We start from the raw sequence: 25,583 nt of genomic DNA, 5'->3' as shown, positions 1-25,583 counted from the left end.
TATGGCCTGGAGTGGACGGATGCCTAATTAGAACCCACGAGACGCAGGATGGTTCCCAGACCTGAGGTGGCACCAGTGCCAAGTTGGGCTGGTTTGACGGTGCAATGTGGCTCCTGCAATCTGCCATGCAGAAGCGGGGCAGCTTACTTTTGTTTGCCAGGGAAACGGGCCGAAATATTTGTCTGGGGGCCTCTGGCTGGGGGTGGCTGGCTGGCTCCTGAAAAGCTACGATAGGCAGGATGGTGACCAGACCCATGGTGGCACCAGTGCCAAGTTGGTCTGGTTTGATAGTACCAAGTGGCTCCTGCAATCTGCCATCAAAAACTTGGCAGGCGAGTTTTGTTTTCCAGGGAAAAGCGCCGTTGTTTGTGTTTGGGGGCCTGTGGCAGGGAGTGGCCGGCTGGCTCCTTAGAATCCACGATACGCAGCATGGTTCCCAGACCCAAGGTGGCACCAGTGCCAAGTCGGGCTGGCTTGATAATACCAAGTGGTTCCTGCAATCGGCCATCAAAAAGTTGGCAGGCGAGTTTTGTTTTCCAGGGAAAAGCGCCGTTGTTTGTGCCTGGGGCCCTATGGCCTGGAGTGGACGGATGGCTAATTAGAATCCACGATACACAGGATGGTTCCCAGACCCATGGTGGCACCAGTGCCAAGTTGGGCTGGTTTGATAGTAACAAGTGGTTCCTGCAATCTGCCATCCAGAAGCGGGGCAGCTTACTTTTGTTTGCCAGGGAAACGGTCCGAGGTTTGTGTCTGGGGGCCTATGGCTGGGAGTGACCGGCTGGCTCCTGAAAAGCTACGATAGGCAGGATGGTGACCAGACCCATGGTGGCACCAGTGCCAAGTTGGGCTGGCTAGATAATACCAAGTGGTTCCTGCAATCGGCCATCAAAAAGTTGGCAGGCGAGTTTTGTTTTCCAGGGAAAAGCGCTGTTGTTTGTGCCTGGGGCCCTATGGCCTGGAGTGGACGGATGGCTAATTAGAATCCACGATACAAAGGATGGTTCCCAGACCCATGGTGGCACCAGTGCCAAGTTGGGCTGGTTTGATAGTACCAAGTGGTTCCTGCAATCTGCCATCCAGAAGCGGGGCAGCTTACTTTTGTTTTCCAGGGAAACAGGCCGAGGTTTTTGTCTGGGGGCCTATGGCTGGGAGTGACCGGCTGGCTCCTGAAAAGCTACGATAGGCAGGATGGTGACCAGACCCATGACGGCACCAGTGCCAAGTTGGGCTGGTTTGATAGTACTAAGTGGCTCCTGCAATCTGCCATCACAAACTTGGCGGGCGAGTTTTGTTTTCCAGGGAAAAGCGCCGTTGTTTGTGTTTGGGGGCCTGTGGCTGGGAGTGGCCGGCTGGCTCCTTAGAATCCACGATACTCAGCATGGTTCCCAGATCAGAGGTGGAACCTGTGCCAAGTTGGGCTGGTTTGATAGTACCAAGTGCGTCCGGGAATCTGCCATCCAGAAGCGGGGCAGCTTACTTTTGTTTGCCAGGGAAACGGGCCGTGGGTTTTGTTTGGGGGCCTATGGCTGAGAGTGACCGGCTGGCTCCTGAAAAGTTACGATAGGCAGGATGGTGACCAGACCCATGGTGGCACCAGTGCCAAGTTGGGCTGGTTTGATAGTACCAAGTTGCTCCTGCAATCTGCCATCAAAAAGTTGGCAGGCGAGTTTTGTTTTCCAGGGAAAAGCGCCGTTGTTTGTGTTTGGGGGCCTGTGGCTGGGAGTGGCCGGCTGGCTCCTTAGAATCCACGATACGCAGGATGGTTCCCAGACTTGACGTGGCACCAGTGCCAAGTCGGGCTGGTTTGATAGTACCAAGTGGCTCCTGCAATCAGCCATCCAGAAGCGGGGCAGCTTACTTTTGTTTGCCAGGGAAACGGGCCGAGCTTTGTGTCTGGGGGCCTATGGCTGGGAGTGACCGGCTGGCTCCTGAAAAGCTACGATAGGCAGGATGGTGACCAGACCCATGGTGGCACCAGTGCCAAGTTGGGCTGGTTTGATAGTACCAAGTGGCTCCTGCAATCTGCCATCAAAAAGTTGTCAGGCGAGTTTTGTTTTCCAGGGAAAAGCGCCGTTGTTTGTGTTTGGGGGCCTGTGGCTGGGAGTGGCCGGCTGGCTAATTAGAACCCACGATACGCAGGATGGTTCCCAGACCAGAGGTGGCAACAGTGACAAGTCGGGCCAGTTTGATGGTGCAAAGTGGCTCCTGCAATCTGCCATCCAGAAGCAGGGCTGCTTACTTTTGTTTGCCAGGGAAAGGAGCCGAGGTTTTTGTCTGGGGGCCTATGGCTGGGAGTGACCAGCTGGCTCCTGAAAAGGTACGATAGGCAGGATGGTTACCAGACCCATGGTGGCACCAGTGCCAAGTTGGGCTGATTTGATAGTACCAAGTGGCTCCTGCAATCTGCCATCAAAATGTTGGTAGGCGAGTTTTGTTTTCCAGGGAAAAGCGCCGTTGTTTGTGTTTGGGGGCCTGTGGGTGGGAGTGGCCGGATGGCTAATTAGAATCCACGATACGCAGGATGGTTCCCAGACCTAAAGTGGCACCAGTGACAAGTCCGGCCAGTTTGATGGTGCAAAGTTGCTACTGAAATCTGCCATCCAGAAACGGGGCAGCTTACTTTTGTTTGCCAGGGAAACGGGCCAAGGTTTGTGTCTGGGGGCCTATGGCTGTGAGTGACCCGCTAGGTCCTTAAAAGCTACGAGAGGCATGATGGTGACCAGACCCATGGTGGCACCAGTGCCAAGTTGGGCTGGTTTGATAGTACCAAGTGGCTCCTGCAATCTGCCATCAAAAAGTCGGCAAGCGAGTGTTGATTTCCAGGGAAAAGCGCCGTTGTTTGTGTTTGAGGGCCTGTGGCAGGGAGTGGCCGGCTGGCTCCTTAGAATCCACGATACGCAGCATGGTTCCCAGACCCAAGGTGGCACCAGTGCCAAGTCGGGCTGGCTTGATAATACCAAGTGGTTCCTGCAATCGGCCATCAAAAAGTTGGCAGGCGAGTTTTGTTTTCCAGGGAAAAGCGCCGTTGTTTTTGTTTGGGGGCCTATGGGTGGGAGTGGCCGGCTGGCTCCTTAGAATCCACGAGACGCAGGATGGTTCCCAGACCTGAGGTGGCACCAGTGCCAAGTTGGGCTGGTTTGATAGTACCAAGTGCGTCCTGCAATCTGCCATCCAGAAGCGGGGTAGCTTACTTTTGTTTGCCAGGGAAACGGGCCGAGGTTTGTGTCTCGGGGCCTATGGCTGGGAGTGACCGGCTGGCTCCTGAAAAGCTACGATAGGCAGGATGGTGACCAGACCCATGGTGGCACCAGTGCCAAGTTGGGCTGGTTTGATAGTACCAAGTGGCTCCTGCAATCTGCCATCAAAAAGTTGGCAGGTGAGTTTTGTTTTCCAGGGAAAAGCGCCGTTGTTTGTGTTTGGGGGCCTGTGGTTGGGAGTGGCCAGCTGGCTCCTTAGAATCCACGATACGCAGGATGGTTCCCAGACCAGAGGTCGCAGCAGTGCCAAGTCGGGCTGGTTTGATGGTGCAAAATGTCTCCTGCAATCTGCCATCCAGAAGCGGGGTAGCTTACTTTTGTTTGCCAGGGAAACGGGCCGAGGTTTGTGACTGGGGGCCTATGGCTGGGAGTGACCGGCTGGCGCCTGAAAAGCTACGATAGGCAGGATGGTGACCAGACCCATGGTGGCACCAGTGCCAAGTTGGGCTGGTTTGATAGTACCAAGTGGCTCCTGCAATCTGCCATCAAAAACTTGGCAGGCCAGTTTTGTTTTCCAGGGAAAAGTGCCGTTGTTTCTGTTTGGGGGCCTGTGGCTGGGAGTGGCCGGCTGCCTCCTTTGAACCCAGGATACGCAGGATGGTTCCCAGAGCCAAGGTTACGCCAGTGCCAAGTTCGGCTGGTTTGATAGTACCAAGTGGATCCTGCAAACTGCCATCCAGAAGCGGGACAGCTTAATTTTGTTTCCCAGGGAAACGGGCCGAGGTATTTGTCTGGGGGCCTATGGCTGGGCGTGACTGGCTGGCTACTGAAAAGCTACGATAGGCAGGATGGTTACCAGGCTCATGGTGGCCCCACTGCCAAGTCGGGCTGGTTTGATAATACTAAATAACTCCTGAAATCTGCCATCCAGACGCGGGGCAGCGGATTTCTGTTTGCTGGAGAAAAGTTCCGTGGTTTTTTTTTGGGGGTATATGGCTGGACGTGGCCGGCTGGCTCCTTAAAAATCTCGATACGCAGGATTGTTCCCTGACCCAAGGTGGCATGAGTGCCAAGTCGGGCTGTTTTCGTAGTACCAAGTGCGTCCTGCAATTTGCCATCCAGAAGAGGGGCAGTTGAGTTTTGTTTGCCAGAGAAAAGGACCGTGGTATATGTTTGGGGGCATATGGCTGAGAGTGGCCGGCTGGCCCCTGAAAATCCACGATAGGCAGGATGGTTCCCAGAACCAAGGTGGCACCAGTGCCATGTTGGCCTGGTTTGATAGTACCATGTGGCTCCTGCAATCTGCCATCCAGAAGCGGGGCTGCTTACTTTTGCTTGCCAGGGAAACGGACCGAGATATTTGTCTGGGGGCCTATGGCTGGGAGTGACCGGCTGGCTCCTGAAAAGCTACGATAGGCAGGATGGTGACCAGACCCATGGTGGCACCAGTGCCAAGTTGGGCTGGTTTGATAGTACCAAGTGGCTCCTGCAATCTGCCATCCAAAAGTTGTCAGGCGAGTTTTGTTTTCCAGGGAAAAGCGCCGTTGTTCTTGTTTAGAGGCCTGTGGCTGGGAGTGGCCGGCTGCCTCCTTTGAACCCAGGATACGCAGGATGGTTCCCAGAGCCAAGGTGGCACCAGTGCCAAGTTGGGCTGGTTTGATAGTACCAAGTGGCTCCTGCAATCTGCCATCCAGAAGCGGGACAGCTTACTTTTGTTTCCCAGGGAAACGGGCCGAGGTATTTGTCTGGGGGCCTATGGCTGGGAGTGACCGGCTGGCTACTGAAAAGCTACGATAGGCAGGATGGTTACCAGACTCATGGTGGCACCAGTGCCAAGTCGGGCTGGTTTGATAATACTAAATAGCTCCTGAAATCTGCCATTCAGACGCGGGGCAGCGGATTTTTGTTTGCTGGAGAAAAGTTCCGTGGTTTTTTTTTGGGGGTATATGGCTGGACGTGGCCGGCTGGCTCCATAAAAAGATCGATACGCAGGATTGTTCCCTGACCCAAGGTGGCATCAGTGCCAAGTCGGGCTGTTTTCGTAGTACCAAGTGCGTCCTGCAATTTGCCATCCAGAAGAGGGGCAGTTGAGTTTTGTTTGTCAGAGAAAAGGGCCGTGGTATGTGTTTGGATCCATATGGCTGAGATTGGCCGGCTGGCCCCTGAAAATCCACGATAGGCAGGATGGTTCCCAGAGCCAAGGTGGCACCAGTGCCATGTTTGCCTGGTCTGATAGTACCATGTGCCTCCTGCAATCTGCCATCAAAATGTTGGCAGGCGAGTTTTGTTTTCCAGGGAAAAGCGCCGTATTTTGTGTTTGGGCGCCTGTGGCTCAGAGTGGCCGGGTGGCTGCTTAGAATCCACGATACGCAGGATGGTTCCCAGACCCAAGGTGGCACCAGTGCCAAGTCGGGCTGGTTTGACACTACCAAGTGGCTCCTGCAATCTGCCATCCAGAATCGGGGCAGCTTAATTTTGTTTGCCAGGGAAACGGTCCGAGGTTTGTGTCTGGGGGCCTATGGCTGGGAGTGACCGGCTGGCTCCTGAAATGCTACAATAGGCAGGATGGTTCCCAGACCCATAGTGGCACCAGTACCAAGTTGGGATGATTTGATAGTACCAAGTGGCTCCTGCAATCTGCCATCAAAAAGCTGGCAGGCGAGTTTTGTTTTCCAGGGAAAAGCGCCGTTGTTTGTGTTTGGGGGCCTGTGGCTGGGAGTGGCCGGCTGGCTCCTTAGAATCCACGATATGCAGGATTGTTCCCAGACCCAAGGTGGCACCAGTGCCAAGTCGGGCTGGTTTGATGGTGCAAAGTGGCTCCTGCAATCTGCCATCCAGACGCGGGGCAGCGGATTTTTGTTTCCATGAGAAATGGTCCGTGGTTTGTTTTTGGGGGTATATGGCTCGGCGTGGCCGGCTGGCTCCTTAAAAAGCTCGATATGCAGGATGGTTCCCTGACACAAGGTGGGACCAGTGCCACGTCGGGCGGTTTTCGTAGTACAAAGTGCGTCCTAAAATTTGCCATCCAGAAGAGGGGCAGTTGAGTTTTGTTTGCCTGTGAAACGGGCCGTTGTTTTTGATTGGGGTCTGTGGCCGAGAGTGTTCGGCTGGCTCCTGACAACCCACAATACGCAGGATGGTTCCCAGACCCAAGGTGGCACCAGTGCCAAGTCGGGCTGGTTTGATAGTACCAAGTGGCTCCTGCAATCTGCCATCCAGAAGCGGTGCAGTTGAGTTTTGTTTGCCAGAGAAAAGGGCCGTGGGTTGTGTTTGGGGGCATATGGCTGGGAGTGGCCGGCTGTCTCATTAAAAAGATCGATACGCAGGATGGTTCCGAGACCCAAGGTGGCACCAGTGCCAAGTCGGGCTGTTTTTATAGTACCAAGTGCGTCCTGCAATTTGCCATCCAGAAGAGGGGCAGTGGAGTTTTGTTTGCCAGAGAATAGCGCCGTTGTTTGTGTTTGGGGGCTTGTGGCTGGGAGTGGCCGACTGGCGCCTTAGAATCTGTGTTACGCAGCATGGTTCCCAGACCAGAGGTGGCACCAGTTCCAAGTCGGGCTGGTTTGATAGTACCAAGGGGCTCCTGCAATCTGCCATCCAGAAGCGGGGCAGCTTACTTTTGTTTGCCAGGGAAACGGGCCGAGGTTTGTGACTGGGGACCTATGGCTGGGAGTGACAGGCTGGCTCCTGAAAAGCTACGATAGGCAGGATGGTGACCAGACCCATGGTGGCACCAGTGCCAAGTTGGGCTGGTTTGATAGTACCAAGTGGCTCCTGCAATCTGCCATCAAAAAGTTGGCAGGCGAGTTTTGTTTTCCAGGGAAAAGCGCCGTTGTTTGTGTTTGAGGGCCTGTGGCTGGGAGTGGCCGGCTGGCTCCTTAGAATCCACGATACGCAGGATGGTTCCCAGACCAGAGGTGGCACCTTTGCCAAGTTGGGCTGGTTTGATAGTACCAAGTGCGTCCTGCAATCTGCCATCCAGAAGCGGGGCAGCTTACTTTTGTTTGCCAGGGAAACGGGCCGAGGTTTGTGTCTGGGGGCCTATGGCTGGGAGTGACCTGCTAGGTCCTGAAAAGCTGCGATAGGCAGGATGGTGACCAGACCCATGGTGGCACCAGTGCCAAGTTGGGCTGGTTTGATAGTACCAAGTGGCTCCTGCAATCTGCCATCCAGAAGCGGGGTAGCTTACTTTTGTTTGCCAGGGAAACGGGCAGAGCTTTGTGTCTGGGGGCATATGGCTGAGAGTGGCCGTCTGGCCCCTGAAAATCCACGATAGGCAGGATGGTTCCCAGACCAGAGGTGGCACCAGTGCCAAGTCGGGCTGGTTTGATAGTACTAAATAGCACCTGCAATCTGCCATCAAAAAGTTGGCAGGCCAGTTTTGTTTTCCAAGGAAAAGCACCGTTGTTTGTGTTTGGGGGACTGTGGCTGGGAGTGGCCGGCTGGCTCCTTAGAACACACGATACGCAGGATGGTTCCCAGACCCAAGGTGGCACCAGTGCCACGTCGGGCTGGTTTGATGGTGAAAAGTGGCTCCTGCAATCTGCCATCCTGAAGCGGGGTAGCTTACTTTTGTGTGCCAGGGAAACGGGCCGAGGTTTATGACTGGGGGCCTAGGGCTAGGAGTGACAGGCTGGCTCCTGAAAAGCTACAATAGGCAGGATGGTTCCCAGACCCAAGGTGGCACCAGTGCCAAGTTGGGCTGGTTTGATGGTACCAAGTGGCTCCTGCAATCTGCCATCAAAAAGTTGGCAGGCCAGTTTTGTTTTCCAGGGAAAAGCGCCGTTGTTTGTGTTTGGGGGACTGTGGCTGGGAGTGGCCAGGTGGCTCCTTAGAACATAAGATACGCAGGATGGTTCCCAGACCAGAGGTGGCACCAGTGCCAAGTTGGGCTGGTTTGATAGTCCCAAGTGTCTCCTGCAATCTGCCATCCAGAAGCGGGGCAGCTTACTTTTGTTTGCCAGAGAAATAGGCCTAGGTTTTTGTTTGGGGGCCTGTGGCTAGGAGTGGCCGGCTGGCTCCTAAGAATCCACGATACGCAGGATGTTTACCAGACCCATGGTGGCACCAGTGCCAAGTTGGGCTGGTTTGATAGTACCATTGGCTCCTGCAAACTCCATCAAAAAGTTGGCAGGCGTGTTTTGTTTTCCAGGGAACAGCGCCGTTGATTTTGTTTGGGGGCCTGTGGCTGGGAGTGGCCGGCTGGCTCCTTAGAGACCACGATACGCAGGATGGTTCCCAGACCCAAGGTGGCACCAGTGCCAAGTCGGGCTGGTTTGATAGTACCAAGTGGCTCCTGCAATCTGCCATCCAGAAGTGAGGAAGCTAAGTTTTGTTTGCCAGAAAAAAGGGCCGTGGTTTTTGTTGGGGGCCTGTGGCTGGGAGTAGCCGGCTGGCTCCTTAGAATCCACGATACGCAGGATGGTTCCCAGACCCAAGGTGGCACCAGTGCCAAGTTGGGCTGGTTTGATAGTACCAAGTGCGTCCTGCAATCTGCCATCCACAAGCGGCGCCGCTTAGTTTTGTTTGCCACGGAAACGGGCCGAGGTTTGTGTCTGGGGGCCTATGGCTGGGAGTGACCGGCTAGGTCCTGAAAATCTACGATAGGCAGGATGGTGACCAGACCCATGGTGGCACCAGTGCCAAGTTGGGCTGGTTTGATAGTACCAAGTGGCTCCGGCAATCTGCCATCAAAATTTGGCAGGCGAGTTTTGTTTTCCAGGGAAAAGCGCCGTTGTTTGTGTTTGAGGGCCTGTGGCTGGGAGTGGCCGGCTGGCTCCTTAGAATCCACGATACGCAGGATGGTTCCCAGACCTGAGGTGGCACCAGTGCCAAGTCGGGCTAGTTTGATGGTGCAAAGTGGCTCCTGGAATCTGCCATCCAGAAGCGGGGCAGCTTACTTTTGTTTTCCAGGGAAACGGGCCGAGCTTTTTGTCTGGGGTCTATGGCTGGGAGTGACCGGCTGGCTCCTGAAAAGCTACGATAGGCAGGATGGTGACCAGACCCATGGTGGCACCAGAGCCATGTTCGGCTGATTTCAAAGTACAAAGTTGCTCCTGCAATCTTCCATCAAAAAGTCAGCAGGCGAGTTTTGTTTTCCAGGGAAAAGCGCCGTTGTTTGTGTCTGCGGGCCTGTGGCTGGAGTGGCCGGCTGGCTCCTTTCAACACACGATACGCCGGATGGTTCCCAGACCTGAGGTGGCACCAGTGCCAAGTTGGGCTGGTTTGATAGTACCAAGTGGTTCCTGCAATCTGCCATCAAAATGTTGGCAGGCGAGTTTTGTTTTCCAGGGAAAAGCGCCGTTGTTTTTTTTTGGGGGCCTGTGGCTGGGAGTGGCCGGCTGGCTCCTTAGAATCCACGATACGCAGGATGGTTCCCAGACCAGAGGTGGCACCAGTACCAAGTCGGGCTGGTTTGATAATAACAAGTGGATCCTGCAATCTGCCATCCAGAAGCGGGGCAGCTTACTTTTGTTTGCCAGGGAAACGGGCCGAGCTTTGTGTCTGGGGGCCTATGGCTGGGAGTGACCGGCTGGCTCCTGAAAAGCTACGATAGGCAGGATGGTGACCAGACCCATGGTGGCACCAGTGCCAAGTTGGGCTGGTTTGATAGTACCAAGTGGCTCCTGCAATCTGCCATCAAAAAGTTGGCAGGCGAGTTTTGTTTTCCAGGGAAAAGCGTCGTTGTTTGTGTTTGGGGGCCTGTGGCTGGGAGTGGCCGTCTTGCTAATTGGAATCCACGATACGCATGATGGTTCCCAGACCTGAGGTGGCACCAGTGACAAGTCGGGCCAGTTTGATGGTGCAAAGTGGCTCCTGCAATCTGCCATCCAGAAGCGGGGCAGCTTACTTTTGTTTGCCAGGGAAACGGGCCGAGGTTTGTGTCTGGGGGCATATGGCTGGGAGTGACCGGCTGGCTCCTGAAAAGCTACGATAATCAGGATGGTGACCAGACCCATGGTGGCACCAGTGCCAAGTTGGGCTGATTTGATAGTACCAAGTGGCTCCTGCGATCTGCCATCAAAATTTGGCAGGCGAGTTTTGTTTTCCAGGGAAAAGCGCTGTTGTTTGTATTTGGGGGCCTGTGGCTGGGAGTGACCGGCTGGCTCCTTAGAATCCACGATACGCAGGATGGTTCCCAGACCCAAGGTGGCACCAGTGCCAAGTTGGGCTGGTTTGATTATACCAAGTGGTTCCTGCAATCTGCCATCCAGAAGCGGGGCAGCTTACTTTTGTTTGCCAGGGAAACGGGCCGAGCTTTGTGTCTGGGGGCCTATGGCTGGGAGTGACCTGCTAGGTCCTGAAAAGCTACGATAGGCAGGATGGTGACCAGACCCATGGTGGCACCAGTGCCAAGTTGGGCTGGTTTGATAGTACCAAGTGGCTCCTGCAATCTGCCATCAAAAAGTTGGCAGGCGAGTTTTGTTTTCCAGGAAAAAGCGCCGTTGTTTGTGTTTGGGGGCCTGTGGCTGGGAGTGGCCGGCTGGCTCCTTAGAATCCACGATACGCAGCATTGTTCCCAGACCAGAGGTGGCACCAGTGCCAAGTCGGGCTAGTTTGATGGTGCAAAGTGGCTCCTGCAATCTGCCATCCAGTAGCGGGGTAGCTTACTTTTTTTTGCCAGGGAAACGGGCCGAGGTTTTTGTCTGGAGGCCTATGGCTGGGAGTGACCGGCTAGGTCCTGAAAAGCTACGATAGGCAGGATGGTGACCAGACCCATGGTGGCACCAGTGCCAAGTTGGGCTGGTTTGATAGTACCAAGTGGCTCCTGCAATCTGCCATCAAAACGTTGTCAGGCGAGTTTTGTTTTCCAGGGAAAAGCGCCGTTGTTTGTGTTTGCGGGCCTGTGGCTGGGAGTGGCCGGCTGACTCCTTAGAATCCACGATACGCAGGATGGTTCCCAGACCCAAGATGGCACCAGTGCCAAGTCGGGCTGGTTTGATAGTACCAAGTGGTTCCTGCAATCTGCCATCCAGAAGCGGGGTAGCTTACTTTTGTTTGCCAGGGAAACGGGCCGAGCTTTGTTTTTGGGGGCCTGTGGCTGGCAGTGGCCAGCTGGCTCCTGAAAATCCATGATACGCAGCATGGTTCCCAGACCCAAGATGGCACCAGTGCCAAGTGGGGCTGGTTTGACAGTGTCAAGTGCCTCATGCAATCTCCCATCCAGAAACGGGGCAGCTGAGTTCTTTTGCCTGTGAACCGGCCGTTGTTTTTGATTGGGGTCTGTGGCCGAGAATGGTCGACTGGCTACTGACAATCCACAATACGCAGGATGGTTCCCAGACTCAAGGTGGCACCAGGGCCAAGTCGGGCTCGTTTGATAGTACCAAGTGGCTCCTGCAATCTGCCATCCTGACGCGGGGCAGCGGATCTTTGTTTGCCAGAGTAAAGTTCCGTGGTTTGTTTTTGGGGGCATATGGCTGGGAGTGGCCGGCTGGCTCCTTAAGAAGCTCGATACGCAGGATGGTTCCCAGATCCATGGTGGCACCATTGCCTAGTTTGGCTGTTTTTGTAGTACCAAGTGCGTCCTGCAATTTTCCATCCAGAAGAAGGGCAGTTGAGTTTTGTTTTCCAGGGAAAAGCGCCGTTGTTTTTGTTTGGAGGCCTGTGGCTGGGAGTGGCCGGCTGGCTCCTTTCAACACACGATACGCCGGATGGTTCCCAACCCAAGGTGGCACCAGTGCCAAGTTGGGCTGGTTTGATAGTACCAAGTGGCTCCTGCAATCTGCCATCCAGAAGCGGGGCAGCTTACTTTTGTTTGCCAGGGAAACGGGCCGAGGTTTGTGACTGGGGGCCTATGGCTGGGAGTGACCGGCTGGCTCCTGAAAAGCTACGATAGGCAGGATGGTGACCAGACCCATGGTGGCACCAGTGCCAAGTTGGGCTGATTTGATAGTACCAAGTGGCTCCTGCGATCTGCCATCAAAAAGTTGGCAGGCGAGTTTTGTTTTCCAGGGAAAAGCGCCGTTGTTTTTTTTTGGGGGCCTGTGGCTGGGAGTGACCGGCTGGCTCCTTAGAATCCACGATACGCAGGATGGTTCCCAGACCCAAGGTGGCACCAGTGCCAAGTTGGGCTGGTTTGATTATACCAAGTGGTTCCTGCAATCTGCCATCCAGAAGCGGGGCAGCTTACTTTTGTTTGCCAGGGAAACGGGCCGAGCTTTGTGTCTGGGGGCCTATGGCTGGGAGTGACCTGCTAGGTCCTGAAAAGCTACGATAGGCAGGATGGTGACCAGACCCATGGTGGCACCAGTGCCAAGTTGGGCTGGTTTGATAGTACCAAGTGGCTCCTGCAATCTGCCATCAAAAAGTTGGCAGGCGAGTTTTGTTTTCCAGGAAAAAGCGCCGTTGTTTGTGTTTGGGGGCCTGTGGCTGGGAGTGGCCGGCTGGCTCCTTAGAATCCACGATACGCAGCATTGTTCCCAGACCAGAGGTGGCACCAGTGCCAAGTCGGGCTAGTTTGATGGTGCAAAGTGGCTCCTGCAATCTGCCATCCAGTAGCGGGGTAGCTTACTTTTTTTTGCCAGGGAAACGGGCCGAGGTTTTTGTCTGGAGGCCTATGGCTGGGAGTGACCGGCTAGGTCCTGAAAAGCTACGATAGGCAGGATGGTGACCAGACCCATGGTGGCACCAGTGCCAAGTTGGGCTGGTTTGATAGTACCAAGTGGCTCCTGCAATCTGCCATCAAAACGTTGTCAGGCGAGTTTTGTTTTCCAGGGAAAAGCGCCGTTGTTTGTGTTTGCGGGCCTGTGGCTGGGAGTGGCCGGCTGGCTCCTTAGAATCCACGATACGCAGGATGGTTCCCAGACCCAAGATGGCACCAGTGCCAAGTCGGGCTGGTTTGATAGTACCAAGTGGTTCCTGCAATCTGCCATCCAGAAGCGGGGTAGCTTACTTTTGTTTGCCAGGGAAACGGGCCGAGCTTTGTTTTTGGGGGCCTGTGGCTGGCAGTGGCCAGCTGGCTCCTGAAAATCCATGATACGCAGCATGGTTCCCAGACCCAAGATGGCACCAGTGCCAAGTGGGGCTGGTTTGACAGTGTCAAGTGCCTCATGCAATCTCCCATCCAGAAACGGGGCAGCTGAGTTCTTTTGCCTGTGAACCGGCCGTTGTTTTTGATTGGGGTCTGTGGCCGAGAATGGTCGACTGGCTACTGACAATCCACAATACGCAGGATGGTTCCCAGACTCAAGGTGGCACCAGGGCCAAGTCGGGCTCGTTTGATAGTACCAAGTGGCTCCTGCAATCTGCCATCCTGACGCGGGGCAGCGGATCTTTGTTTGCCAGAGTAAAGTTCCGTGGTTTGTTTTTGGGGGCATATGGCTGGGAGTGGCCGGCTGGCTCCTTAAGAAGCTCGATACGCAGGATGGTTCCCAGATCCATGGTGGCACCATTGCCTAGTTTGGCTGTTTTTGTAGTACCAAGTGCGTCCTGCAATTTTCCATCCAGAAGAAGGGCAGTTGAGTTTTGTTTTCCAGGGAAAAGCGCCGTTGTTTTTGTTTGGAGGCCTGTGGCTGGGAGTGGCCGGCTGGCTCCTTTCAACACACGATACGCCGGATGGTTCCCAACCCAAGGTGGCACCAGTGCCAAGTTGGGCTGGTTTGATAGTACCAAGTGGCTCCTGCAATCTGCCATCCAGAAGCGGGGCAGCTTACTTTTGTTTGCCAGGGAAACGGGCCGAGGTTTGTGACTGGGGGCCTATGGCTGGGAGTGACCGGCTGGCTCCTGAAAAGCTACGATAGGCAGGATGGTGACCAGACCCATGGTGGCACCAGTGCCAAGTTGGGCTGGTTTGATAGTACCAAGTGGCTCCTGCAATCTGCCATCAAAAACTTGGCAGGCGAGTTTTGTTTTCCAGGGAAAAGCGCCGTTGTTTGTGTTTGGGGGCCTGTGGGTGGGAGTGGCCGGCTGGCTCCTTAGAATCCACGATATGCAGGATGGTTCCCAGACCCAAGGTGGCACCAGTGCCAAGTCGGACTGGTTTGATAGTACCAAGTGGCTCCTGCAATCTGCCATCCAGAAGTGGGGTAGCTTACTTTTGTTTGCCAGGGAAACGGGCCGAGGTTTGTGTCTGGGGGCCTATGGTTGGGAGTAACCGGCTGGCTCCTGAAAAGCTACGATAGGCAGGATGGTTCCCAGATCCAAGGTGGCACCAGTGCCAAGTCGGGCTGGGTGGATGGTGCAAAGTGGCTCCTGCAATCTGCCATCCAGACGCAGGGCAGCAGATTTTTGTTTCCAAGAGAAATGGTCCGTGGTTTGTTTTTGGGGGTATATGGCTGGGCGTGGCCTGCTGGCTCCTTAAAAAGCTACGATAGGCAGGATGGTTCCCTGACCCAAGGTGGCACCAGTGCCAAGTCGGGCGGTTTTCGTAGTACAAAGTGCGTCCTAAAATTTGCCATCCAGAAGAGGGGCAGTTGAGTTTTGTTTATCAGAGAAAAGGGCCGTGTTTTTTTTTTGGGGGCATATGGCTGAGAGTGGCCGTCTGGCCCCTGAAAATCCACGATAGGCAGGATGGTTCCCAGACCAGAGGTGGCACCAGTGCCAAGTCGGGCTGGTTTGATAGTACTAAATAGCACCTGCAATCTGCCATCAAAAAGTTGGCAGGCCAGTTTTCTTTTCCAGGGAAAAGCACTGTTGTTTGTGTTTGGGGGACTGTGGCTGGGAGTGGCCGGCTGGCTCCTTAGAACACACGATACGCAGGATGGTTCCCAGACCCAAGGTGGCACCAGTGCCACGTCGGGCTGGTTTGATGGTGAAAAGTGGCTCCTGCAATCTGCCATCCTGAAGCGGGGTAGCTTACTTTTGTGTGCCAGGGAAACGGGCCGAGGTTTATGACTGGGGGCCTAGGGCTAGGAGTGACAGGCTGGCTCCTGAAAAGCTACAATAGGCAGGATGGTTCCCAGACCCAAGGTGGCACCAGTGCCAAGTTGGGCTGGTTTGATGGTACCAAGTGGCTCCTGCAATCTGCCATCAAAAAGTTGGCAGGCCAGTTTTGTTTTCCAGGGAAAAGCGCCGTTGTTTGTGTTTGGGGGACTGTGGCTGGGAGTGGCCGGCTGGCTCCTTAGAACACAAGATACGCAGGATGGTTCCCAGACCAGAGGTGGCACCAGTGCCAAGTTGGGCTGGTTTGATAGTCCCAAGTGTCTCCTGCAATCTGCCATCCAGAAGCGGGGCAGCTTACTTTTGTTTGCCAGAGAAATAGGCCTAGGTTTTTGTTTGGGGGCCTGTGGCTAGGAGTGGCCGGCTGGCTCCTAAGAATCCACGATACGCAGGATGTTTACATGACCCATGGTGGCACCAGTGCCAAGTTGGGCTGGTTTGATAGTACCAAGTGGCTCCTGCAAACTCCATCAAAAAGTTGGCAGGCGTGTTTTGTTTTCCAGGGAACAGCGCCGTTGATTTTGTTTGGGGGCCTGTGGCTGGGAGTGGCCGGCTGGCTCCTTAGAATCCACGATACGCAGGATGGTTCCCAGACCCAAGGTGGCACCAGTGGCAAGTCGGGCTGGTTTGATAGTACCAAGTGGCTCCGGCAATCTGCCATCCAGAAGTGAGGCAGCTAAGTTTTGTTTGCCAGAAAAAAGGGCCGTGGTTTTTGTTGGGGGCCTGTGGCTGGGAGTAGCCGGCTGGCTCCTTAAAATCCACGATAGGCAGGATGGTTCCCAGACCCATGGTGGCACCAGTGCCAAGTCGGGCTGGTTTGATAGTACCAAGTGGCTCCTGCAATCTGCCATCCAGAAGCGGGGCAGCTGAGTTTTGTTTGCCAGAGAAAAAGGCTGTGGTTTGTGTTTGGGGGCCTGTGGCTGGCAGTGGCCGGCTGGCTCCTGAAAATCCACGATACGCAGCATGGTTCCCAGACCCAAGGTGGCACCAGTGCCAAGTGGGGCTCGTTTGACAGTGTCAAGTGCCTCCTGCAATCTCCCATCCAGAAGCGGGGCAGCTGAGTTTTTTTTGCCAGGGAAACGGACCTTTGTTTTTGATTGGGGTCTGTGGCCGAGAGTGGTCGGCTGTCTCCTGACAATCCACAATACGCAGGATGGTTCCCAGACCAAAGGTGGCACCAATGCCAAGTCGGGCTGGTTTGATAGTACCAAGTGTCTCCTGCAATCTGCCATCCAGAAGCGGGGCAGCTGAGTTTTGTTTGCCAGAGAAAAGGGCCGTGGGTTGTGTTTGGGGGCATATGGCTGGGAGTGGCCACCTGGCTCCTTAAAATGCACGATACGCCGCATGGTAACCAGACGCAAGGTGGCACCAGTGCCAAGTCGGGCTGTTTTTGTAGTACCCAGTGGCTTCTGCAATTTGCCATCCAGAAGCGGGGCAGCTAAATTTTGTTTGCTAGAGAAAAGGGCTGTGGTTTGTGTTTGGGGGCCTATGGCTGAGAGTGGCCGGCTGGCCCCTGAAAATCAACGATAGGCAGGATGGTTCCCAGATCCAAGGTGGCACCAGTGCCAAGTAAGGCTGGTTGTATGGTTCAAAGTGACTCCTGCAATCTGCCATCCAGAAGCGGGACAGCTGAGTTTTTTTTGCCAGAGAAAAGGTCCATGGTTTCTTTTTGGGGCATACGGCTGGGAATTGCCGGCTGGCTCCTTAAAATGCTCGATACGCAGGATGGTTCCCAGAGCCAAGGTGGCACCACTGCCAAGTCGGGCTCTTTTTGTAGTACCAAGTGCGTCCTGCAATTTGCCATCCAGAAGAGGGGCAGTTGAGTTTTGTTTGCCAGAGAAAAGGGCCGAGGTTTGTGTTTGGGGGCATATGGCTGGGAGTGTTCGGCTGGTTCCTGAATATGTACGATACGCAGGATTGTTCCCAGATCCAAGGTGGCAGCAGTGCCATGTTGTGCTGGTGTGATAGTCCCAAGTGGCTCCTGCAATCTGCCATCCAGAAGTGGGGCAGCTGATTTTTGTTTGCCAGAGAAAAGGTCCGTGGTTTGTGTTTGGGGGCATATGGCTGAGAGTGGCCGGCTGGCCCCTGAAAATCCACGATACACAGGATGGTTCCCAGATCCAAGGTGGCACCTGTGCCAAGTCGGGCTGATTTGATAGTACTAAGTAGCTCCTGCAATCTGCCATGCAGAAGCGGGGCAGCTTACTTTTGTTTTCCAGGGAAACGGGCCGAGGTTTGTGTTTGGGGGCCTATGGCTGAGAGTGACCGGCTGGCTCCTGAAAAGCTACAATAGGCAGGATGGTGACCAGACCCATGGTGGCACCAGTGCCAAGTTGGGCTGGTTTGATAGTACCAAGTGGCTCCTGCAATCTGCCATCCAGAAGCAGGGCAGCTGAGTTTTGTTTGCCAGAGAAAAGGGCCTTGGTTTGTGTTTGGGGGCATATGGCTGGGTGTGGCCAGCTGGCTCCTTAAAATGCACGATATGCAACATGGCTCCCAGACCCAAGGTGGCACAAGTGCCAAGTTGGGCTGGTTTGATAGTACCAAGTGGCTCCTGCAATCTTCCATGATCACGTGGAGAAATACTTTCTGGTTTCAGCCTCATGCTCTTTCTTCTCTCCCTCAACTTCTCTATCACCTCTCATCTGGTTCACATGCGCTGTCTTCAAGGTCCACAGGCTACTTTTCACAGAATCTTCTGGCCTGATGAAGTAAGGATGATGAATAGAACAGAGCTGGGATCTATTTTCCAGTTTGGATAAAATGCATTCTGCACACAAATCCAAGGAGAACGGGCTGCCCCGATGCCCAGAAAATCTTTCACTCCTGCTAGTGTTCTACGTCAACCGCAACTTAGTCTGAAAGAAAAGCTTTTTCTCTGAGAGCATCTGAGAGGTTTGCATGAAGCACTGATATCTGACATATGCAATTTTGAATAGGAGAGGAAAAAGAAAATGGCAAGGAGTTTTTAATTTTAGTGGTTTCAATTTTAATTTCCGTGCACTTTTTCAAAACTTGTCAGCTCAAATGCCCATCAACATCTTTTAGTCATCTGTAAGTCAGTATTCATATAAAATGTGCTTCAAATCCAAAGAATTTCAAATTTGCACTCCAAGCTTCTATGCCTAGATTTATGATTTCCTACACATATTAGATGAAAGGAAGGCCTTTTTTACTGTGGGAGTGCTGGAACACTGGAACAGGTTGCCCAGAGAAGTTGTGGGTGTCCCATCCCTGAAAGTATTCAAGGTCACCTTGGACGGGGCTTGGAGCAGCAACAAAGGAGAAGCTTGATGGTAGAGAAACAAAGTTGGACTATAGAAGAAACTCGGATTGAAGTATAGGATCAAGTTTTCTCTCAGCTCTTGGGGTAAATTCAAAGTTGTACAAAATGACATTTATCTGTGCTATTCACTACTGTAACAGAAAGTTTCATGAAAACTGTACAGAAGATAGTAAATTTTAAAAGAGATAAGAATTACAGCATAAAATCCATGGGATAGGTTACAACATGAGACACTCTCTAAGAGAAAATCTCTGTGTTTCAGCACTTCATCGGGGTAAGATTTCATGAAGTGCCAAAGAAGGCGGCAAAATATCATTCGGGACATTATTTACTGGAATTCAGCCTGGCCATTAGTAGGAACTGCCTTTGAACATATCATGTAGATATACCACACACGCTTTCCCTTCACTGAAAAATTACTGTTTACAACAAATAAGCAATTGACGATCAAAATTGATTGAAAGCATCTTAAACATGTCAAGTATTTCATTGTAGATGATCTGTGATCCAAATGCTTCTTCCACCTTCGAGAGGGACAGAAGAATTCTTCCATATCATGATGGTTTAAAATTGTATCAACCAATGTTTTCTGCTGAAAAGATATCATCTATTTTTTTCTATTTTTGGAAGAAAATATTCCTAGACATACAACAGGTGAGAACTAAGTAATTTTAAAGAAACAAATGAAATGAAAATATTCTGTAAATAGAATGAAATGAAAAGCTGTGTTTTAAATAGGAGCTAAATATTAAACAGAATTTTTGTACCAGGCATTTGAATTACTGCACCAGCTCTTTTGCCCATCAAGAGAGGCATTTAGCATTTCAGTCTTTTCCAAGGTGTTCATGATCTGCTATGCTGATCTCTGTGTGTGCCTAGGTGTGTGTGGAGGGGGGGGCATATGAAGGGGAGTGTGTATGTTTGCTTTACAATTGTTGTGGCAGATTCATGCCTCAGCTCCACATTTTGTTTTAAAAAGGTCACACCGAGTGGATATGAAGTTTACTATCAACAAGAGATCGATTCCCAAATCATCCATTTGACTCTCCCTTATAAATCATGTGCTTTGTTGCATATTTTATCAAATATACTTTCAAGCCAGATGGAGGAAGGAGGATGTGGGAATCCCTCCACCATCTTGCAACTTTTATGTAAGTAGGTTTTCAAGAAAATCATCATTTCTCTTTTAAATATGTCTGGAACAGGCATGATGGTAGTGTCAACCTGTTGGAGTTTTTGTTGCTGGAAGAAGTTGTACAAAAGGATTGGTTTTTACATTGACCAGTTACTGAATCAAGCGCAGGAATACATTGGAAATTTAGCTGGGGGTTCCTTTTCCCAGCAGACTACTTCTAGAACGAGCTTGTACACTGAAGCTGACTCTTTTGCTCTCTTTTTGTTTCTTTCCTATTTTCTTGGCTTCTTTGCCACTATCTAGACAATTTTGGAACTTTGTTCCCAACTAAAATGGTTTCAATAGTCTGATTGTGATCATACATTTTTACAAGGAATTTTTAAAATCTTTCCTCGAGTCCAGAAAGTCAAGGACTTAGATCTTTTTCTTCCCTTATCAATATTGCCATGAAATTGATAAATAAAGACCAACTCTTTATTTTTGTTTTTAACCCACGTAGATAATTCCCATCCATTAATCCATTTTGTGGACCAATAGCTGCCATTCTGATGGAAGCTGTCACTTCTTAACAATAGGCATTCTGTGACTATGTTGACAGCACTTTGGGTGAAGATCCTAACTGGTCTTAGATATACATAGGGAGAAATTTGCTCAGCCAGTGTCAGTCTTAAGCATGCGTATCAGAAGATCTTTCTAGAGCTGGGAATTTTCCCATGAAAGGGATTCAGTTAGGGAAGAGACACTTGTGCCAGAGTTTTACATTCTTCTTGAACACTGCTTAAGGAACTTAGATGCCATGTCCATTTGGATCTCTGTCTGCACAGAACTTTGTCATGCCAGTGCTTTGAAATGCATCTTGAAGAGAATTCACTAGCACAGAATGAAAGAGAGTGGAAGGGGTTGGTGGGGCTAACCAGGCCCAACCCCCCTGCCTAAACCAGGATACCTAGAGCCTCTTGCCCAGGATTCTATCTGGGTGTACTTTTAATGTCTTCAAAGATCCAGGCTCCACAATCTTTCTGGGCAGTCTGTGCCGTGGTTCAGTCACCCTGACAGTAAAGAAACATTTACTGATGTTCAAAGGCAATCTCCTGTATTTCAGTGTGTGCCCACTGCCTCTTGTCTTTTCCCTCAGCATCACTGAAAAGACACTGATTCCCTCCCCTTTGCACTATTGCTTCCATATGTATGTGTGATGCCATGTAGAGGTATGTCAAAAACCTCCCTGAAGCCCAGGCAGATAATATTCCCTTCATCTACCAGTCAAGTTGATTCATCAGAGGAGTTTAAAGTGATGTTCAGCATGAAATTCCCCTGAAAAATCATGCTAACTACATTATTTGGTCATCTGTCATGTGCCTGGCAAGGATTTCCAGGAAGAGCTGCTTCATCAACTTCCTGGGGATAAAAAAGAGGCTGGCTGGTTTGTACTATGGCGAGTCCTCTTAATTGCCTTTTTTGAAGATGGGTGTCATTTGCTAACATCCACTCTTTAGCCTCTCTTGTCGTCTACATCTTAGCAAAACGCTTTTCCACTATGTCTGGCTAGGAAAAACTGTGCCAGCACAGAAAACATCTCCCATCGTGTTCTAGAAGTTGCACGGATGTCTGCCAAGTGTTTGGCAGGAAGAAAAGAAAAGTTGTCCAAAACAGCTTCCAATCGAATGTTCCTGTGATTGGAAAAGTCAGGAGAGTGCAAAGGTACTGTTTTCTATCAGTTGGCAAGGTGCGCACACAATCCCAGTGTTGTACAGCTTGCTTCTTCACCTTCCCGAAGCTGCCGCTCTCGCCGGCTGCCGGAGCCCAAGAAGCGGCTTCTTCGCGCAAAGACGATTGTGCCGCTCACAGGGCTCTCCTTAGCGCGGCTTCTGCCGAAAGACGCCCGGCAGCGGCTCTTACCTCCGGAGAGCATCCTACCTTCGTCTTTAGCTCCTCTTCTCATCTACACCTAGGCAAAAAGCTTCTCCACTATGTCTGGCTAGGAAAAACTGTGCCAGCACAGAAAACATCTCCCATCGTGTTCTAGAAGTTGCACGGATGTCTGCCAAGTGTTTGGCAGGAAGAAAAGAAAAGTTGTCCAAAACAGCTTCCAATCGAATGTTCCTGTGATTGGAAAAGTCAGGAGAGTGCAAAGGTACTGTTTTCTATCAGTTGGCAAGGTGCGCACACAATCCCAGTGTTGTACAGCTTGCTTCTTCACCTTCCCGAAGCTGCCGCTCTCGCCGGCTGCCGGAGCCGAAGAAGCGGCTTCTTCGCGCAAAGACGATTGTGCCGCTCACAGGGCTCTCCTTAGCGCGGCTTCTGCCGAAAGACGCCCGGCAGCGGCTCTTACCTCCGGAGAGCATCCTACCTTCGTCTTTCGCGTCTTTTGTAGTCTACATCTTAGCAAAACGCTTTTCCACTATGTCTGGCTAGGAAAACCCGTGCCAGCACAGAAAACATCTCCCATCGTGTTCTAGAAGTTGCACGGATGTCTGCCAAGTGTTTGGGAGGAAGAAAAGAAAAGTTGTCCAAAACAGCTTCCAATCGAATGTTCCTGTGATTGGAAAAGTCAGGAGAGTGCAAAGGTACTGTTTTCTATCAGTTGGCAAGGTGCGCACACAATCCCAGTGTTGTACAGCTTGCTTCTTCACCTTCCCGAAGCAGCCGCTTTCGCCGGCTGCCGGAGCCCAAGAAGCGGCTTCTTCGCGCAAAGACGATTGTGCCGCTCACAGTGCTCTCCTTAGCGCAGCTTCTGCCGAAAGACGCCCGGCAGCGGCTCTTACCTCCTGAGAGTGGCAGCTTCGGGAAGATGAAGAAGCAAGCTGTACAACACTGGGATTGTGTGCGCACCTTGCCAACTGATAGAAAACAGTATCTTTGCACTCTCCTGACTTTTCCAATCACAGGAACATTCGATTGGAAGCTGTTTTGGACAACTTTTCTTTTCTTCCTGCCAAACACTTGGCAGACATCCGTGCAACTTCTAGAACACGATGGGAGATGTTTTCTGTGCTGGCACAGTTTTTCCTAGCCAGACATAGTGGAAAAGCTTTTTGCCGAGGTGTAGATGAGAAGAGGAGCTAAAGACGAAGGTAGGATGCTCTCCGGAGGTAAGAGCCGCTGCCGGGCGTCTTTCGGCAGAAGCCGCGCTAAGGAGAGCACTGTGAGCGGCACAATCGTCTTTGCGCGAAGAAGCCGCTTCTTCGGCTCCGGCAGCCGGCGAGAGCGGCAGCTTCGGGAAGGTGAAGAAGCAAGCTGTACAACACTGGGATTGTGTGCGCACCTTGCCAACTGATAGAAAACAGTATCTTTGCACTCTCCTGACTTTTCCAATCACAGGAACATTCGATTGGAAGCTGTTTTGGACAACTTTTCTTTTCTTCCTGCCAAACACTTGGCAGACATCCGTGCAACTTCTAGAACACGATGGGAGATGTTTTCTGTGCTGGCACAGTTTTTCCTAGCCAGACATAGTGGAAAAGCTTTTTGCCGAGGTGTAGATGAGAAGAGGAGCTAAAGACGAAGGTAGGATGCTCTCCGGAGGTAAGAGCCGCTGCCGGGCGTCTTTCGGCAGAAGCCGCGCTAAGGAGAGCACTGTGAGCGGCACAATCGTCTTTGCGCGAAGAAGCCGCTTCTTGGGCTCCGGCAGCCGGCGAGAGCGGCAGCTTCGGGAAGGTGAAGAAGCAAGCTGTACAACACTGGGATTGTGTGCGCACCTTGCCAACTGATAGAAAACAGTACCTTTGCACTCTCCTGACTTTTCCAATCACATGAACATTCGATTGGAAGCTGTTTTGGACAACTTTTCTTTTCTTCCTGCCAAACACTTGGCAGACATCCGTGCAACTTCTAGAACACGATGGGAGATGTTTTCTGTGCTGGCACGGGTTTTCCTAGCCAGACATAGTGGAAAAGCGTTTTGCTAAGATGTAGACTACAAAAGACGCGAAAGACGAAGGTAGGATGCTCTCCGGAGGTAAGAGCCGCTGCCGGGCGTCTTTCGGCAGAAGCCGCGCTAAGGAGAGCCCTGTGAGCGGCACAACCGTCTTTGCGCGAAGAAGCCGCTTCTTGGGCTCCGGCAGCCGGCGAGAGCGGCAGCTTCGGGAAGGTGAAGAAGCAAGCTGTACAACACTGGGATTGTGTGCGCACCTTGCCAACTGATAGAAAACAGTACCTTTGCACTCTCCTGACTTTTCCAATCACATGAACATTCGATTGGAAGCTGTTTTGGACAACTTTTCTTTTCTTCCTGCCAAACACTTGGCAGACATCCGTGCAACTTCTAGAAAACGATGGGAGATGTTTTCTGTGCTGGCACGGGTTTTCCTAGCCAGACATAGTGGAAAAGCGTTTTGCTAAGATGTAGACTACAAAAGACGCGAAAGACGAAGGTAGGATGCTCTCCGGAGGTAAGAGCCGCTGCCGGGCGTCTTTCGGCAGAAGCCGCGCTAAGGAGAGCCCTGTGAGCGGCACAACCGTCTTTGCGCGAAGAAGCCGCTTCTTGGGCTCCGGCAGCCGGCGAGAGCGGCAGCTTCGGGAAGGTGAAGAAGCAAGCTGTACAACACTGGGATTGTGTGCGCACCTTGCCAACTGATAGAAAACAGTACCTTTGCACTCTCCTGACTTTTCCAATCACAGGAACATTCGATTGGAAGCTGTTTTGGACAACTTTTCTTTTCTTCCTGCCAAACACTTGGCAGACATCCGTGCAACTTCTAGAACACGATGGGAGATGTTTTCTGTGCTGGCACAGTTTTTCCTAGCCAGACATAGTGGAAAAGCGTTTTGCTAAGATGTAGACTACAAAAGACGCGAAAGACGAAGGTAGGATGCTCTCCGGAGGTAAGAGCCGCTGCCGGGCGTCTTTCGGCAGAAGCCGCGCTAAGGGGAGCCCTGTAAGCGGCACAATCGTCTTTGCGCGAAGAAGCCGCTTCTTGGGCTCCGGCAGCCGGCGAGAGCGGCAGCTTCGGGAAGGTGAAGAAGCAAGCTGTACAACACTGGGATTGTGTGCGCACCTTGCCAACTGATAGAAAACAGTACCTTTGCACTCTCCTGACTTTTCCAATCACAGGAACATTCGATTGGAAGCTGTTTTGGACAACTTTTCTTTTCTTCCTGCCAAACACTTGGCAGACATCCGTGCAACTTCTAGAACACGATGGGAGATGTTTTCTGTGCTGGCACAGTTTTTCCTAGCCAGACATAGTGGAAAAGCGTTTTGCTAAGATGTAGACTACAAAAGACGCGAAAGACGAAGGTAGGATGCTCTCCGGAGGTAAGAGCCGCTGCCGGGCGTCTTTCGGCAGAAGCCGCGCTAAGGAGAGCACTGTGAGCGGCACAATCGTCTTTGCGCGAAGAAGCCGCTTCTTGGGCTCCGGCAGCCGGCGAGAGCGGCAGCTTCGGGAAGGTGAAGAAGCAAGCTGTACAACACTGGGATTGTGTGCGCACCTTGCCAACTGATAGAAAACAGTACCTTTGCACTCTCCTGACTTTTCCAATCACAGGAACATTCGATTGGAAGCTGTTTTGGACAACTTTTCTTCCTGCCAAACACTTGGCAGACATCCGTGCAACTTCTAGAACACGATGGGAGATGTTTTCTGTGCTGGCACAGTTTTTCCTAGCCAGACATAGTGGAGAAGCGTTTTGCTAAGATGTAGACTACAAAAGACGCGAAAGACGAAGGTAGGATGCTCTCCGGAGGTAAGAGCCGCTGCCGGGCGTCTTTCGGCAGAAGCCGCGCTAAGGAGAGCCCTGTGAGCGGCACAATCGTCTTTGCGCGAAGAAGCCGCTTCTTGGGCTCCGGCAGCCGGCGAGAGCGGCAGCTTCGGGAAGGTGAAGAAGCAAGCTGTACAACACTGGGATTGTGTGCGCACCTTGCCAACTGATAAAAAACAGTACCTTTGCACTCTCCTGACTTTTCCAATCACATGAACATTCGATTGGAAGCTGTTTTGGACAACTTTTCTTTTCTTCCTGCCAAAGACTTGGCAGACATCCGTGCAACTTCTAGAACACGATGGGAGATGTTTTCTGTGCTGGCACGGGTTTTCCTAGCCAGACATAGTGGAAAAGCGTTTTGCTAAGATGTAGACTACAA

Source organism: Melospiza melodia, chromosome 3, assembly GCF_035770615.1.
Source record: "Melospiza melodia melodia isolate bMelMel2 chromosome 3, bMelMel2.pri, whole genome shotgun sequence".
Taxonomy (NCBI): Eukaryota; Metazoa; Chordata; class Aves; order Passeriformes; family Passerellidae; genus Melospiza; species Melospiza melodia.
Note: the sequence above shows the minus strand (reverse complement) of the source record.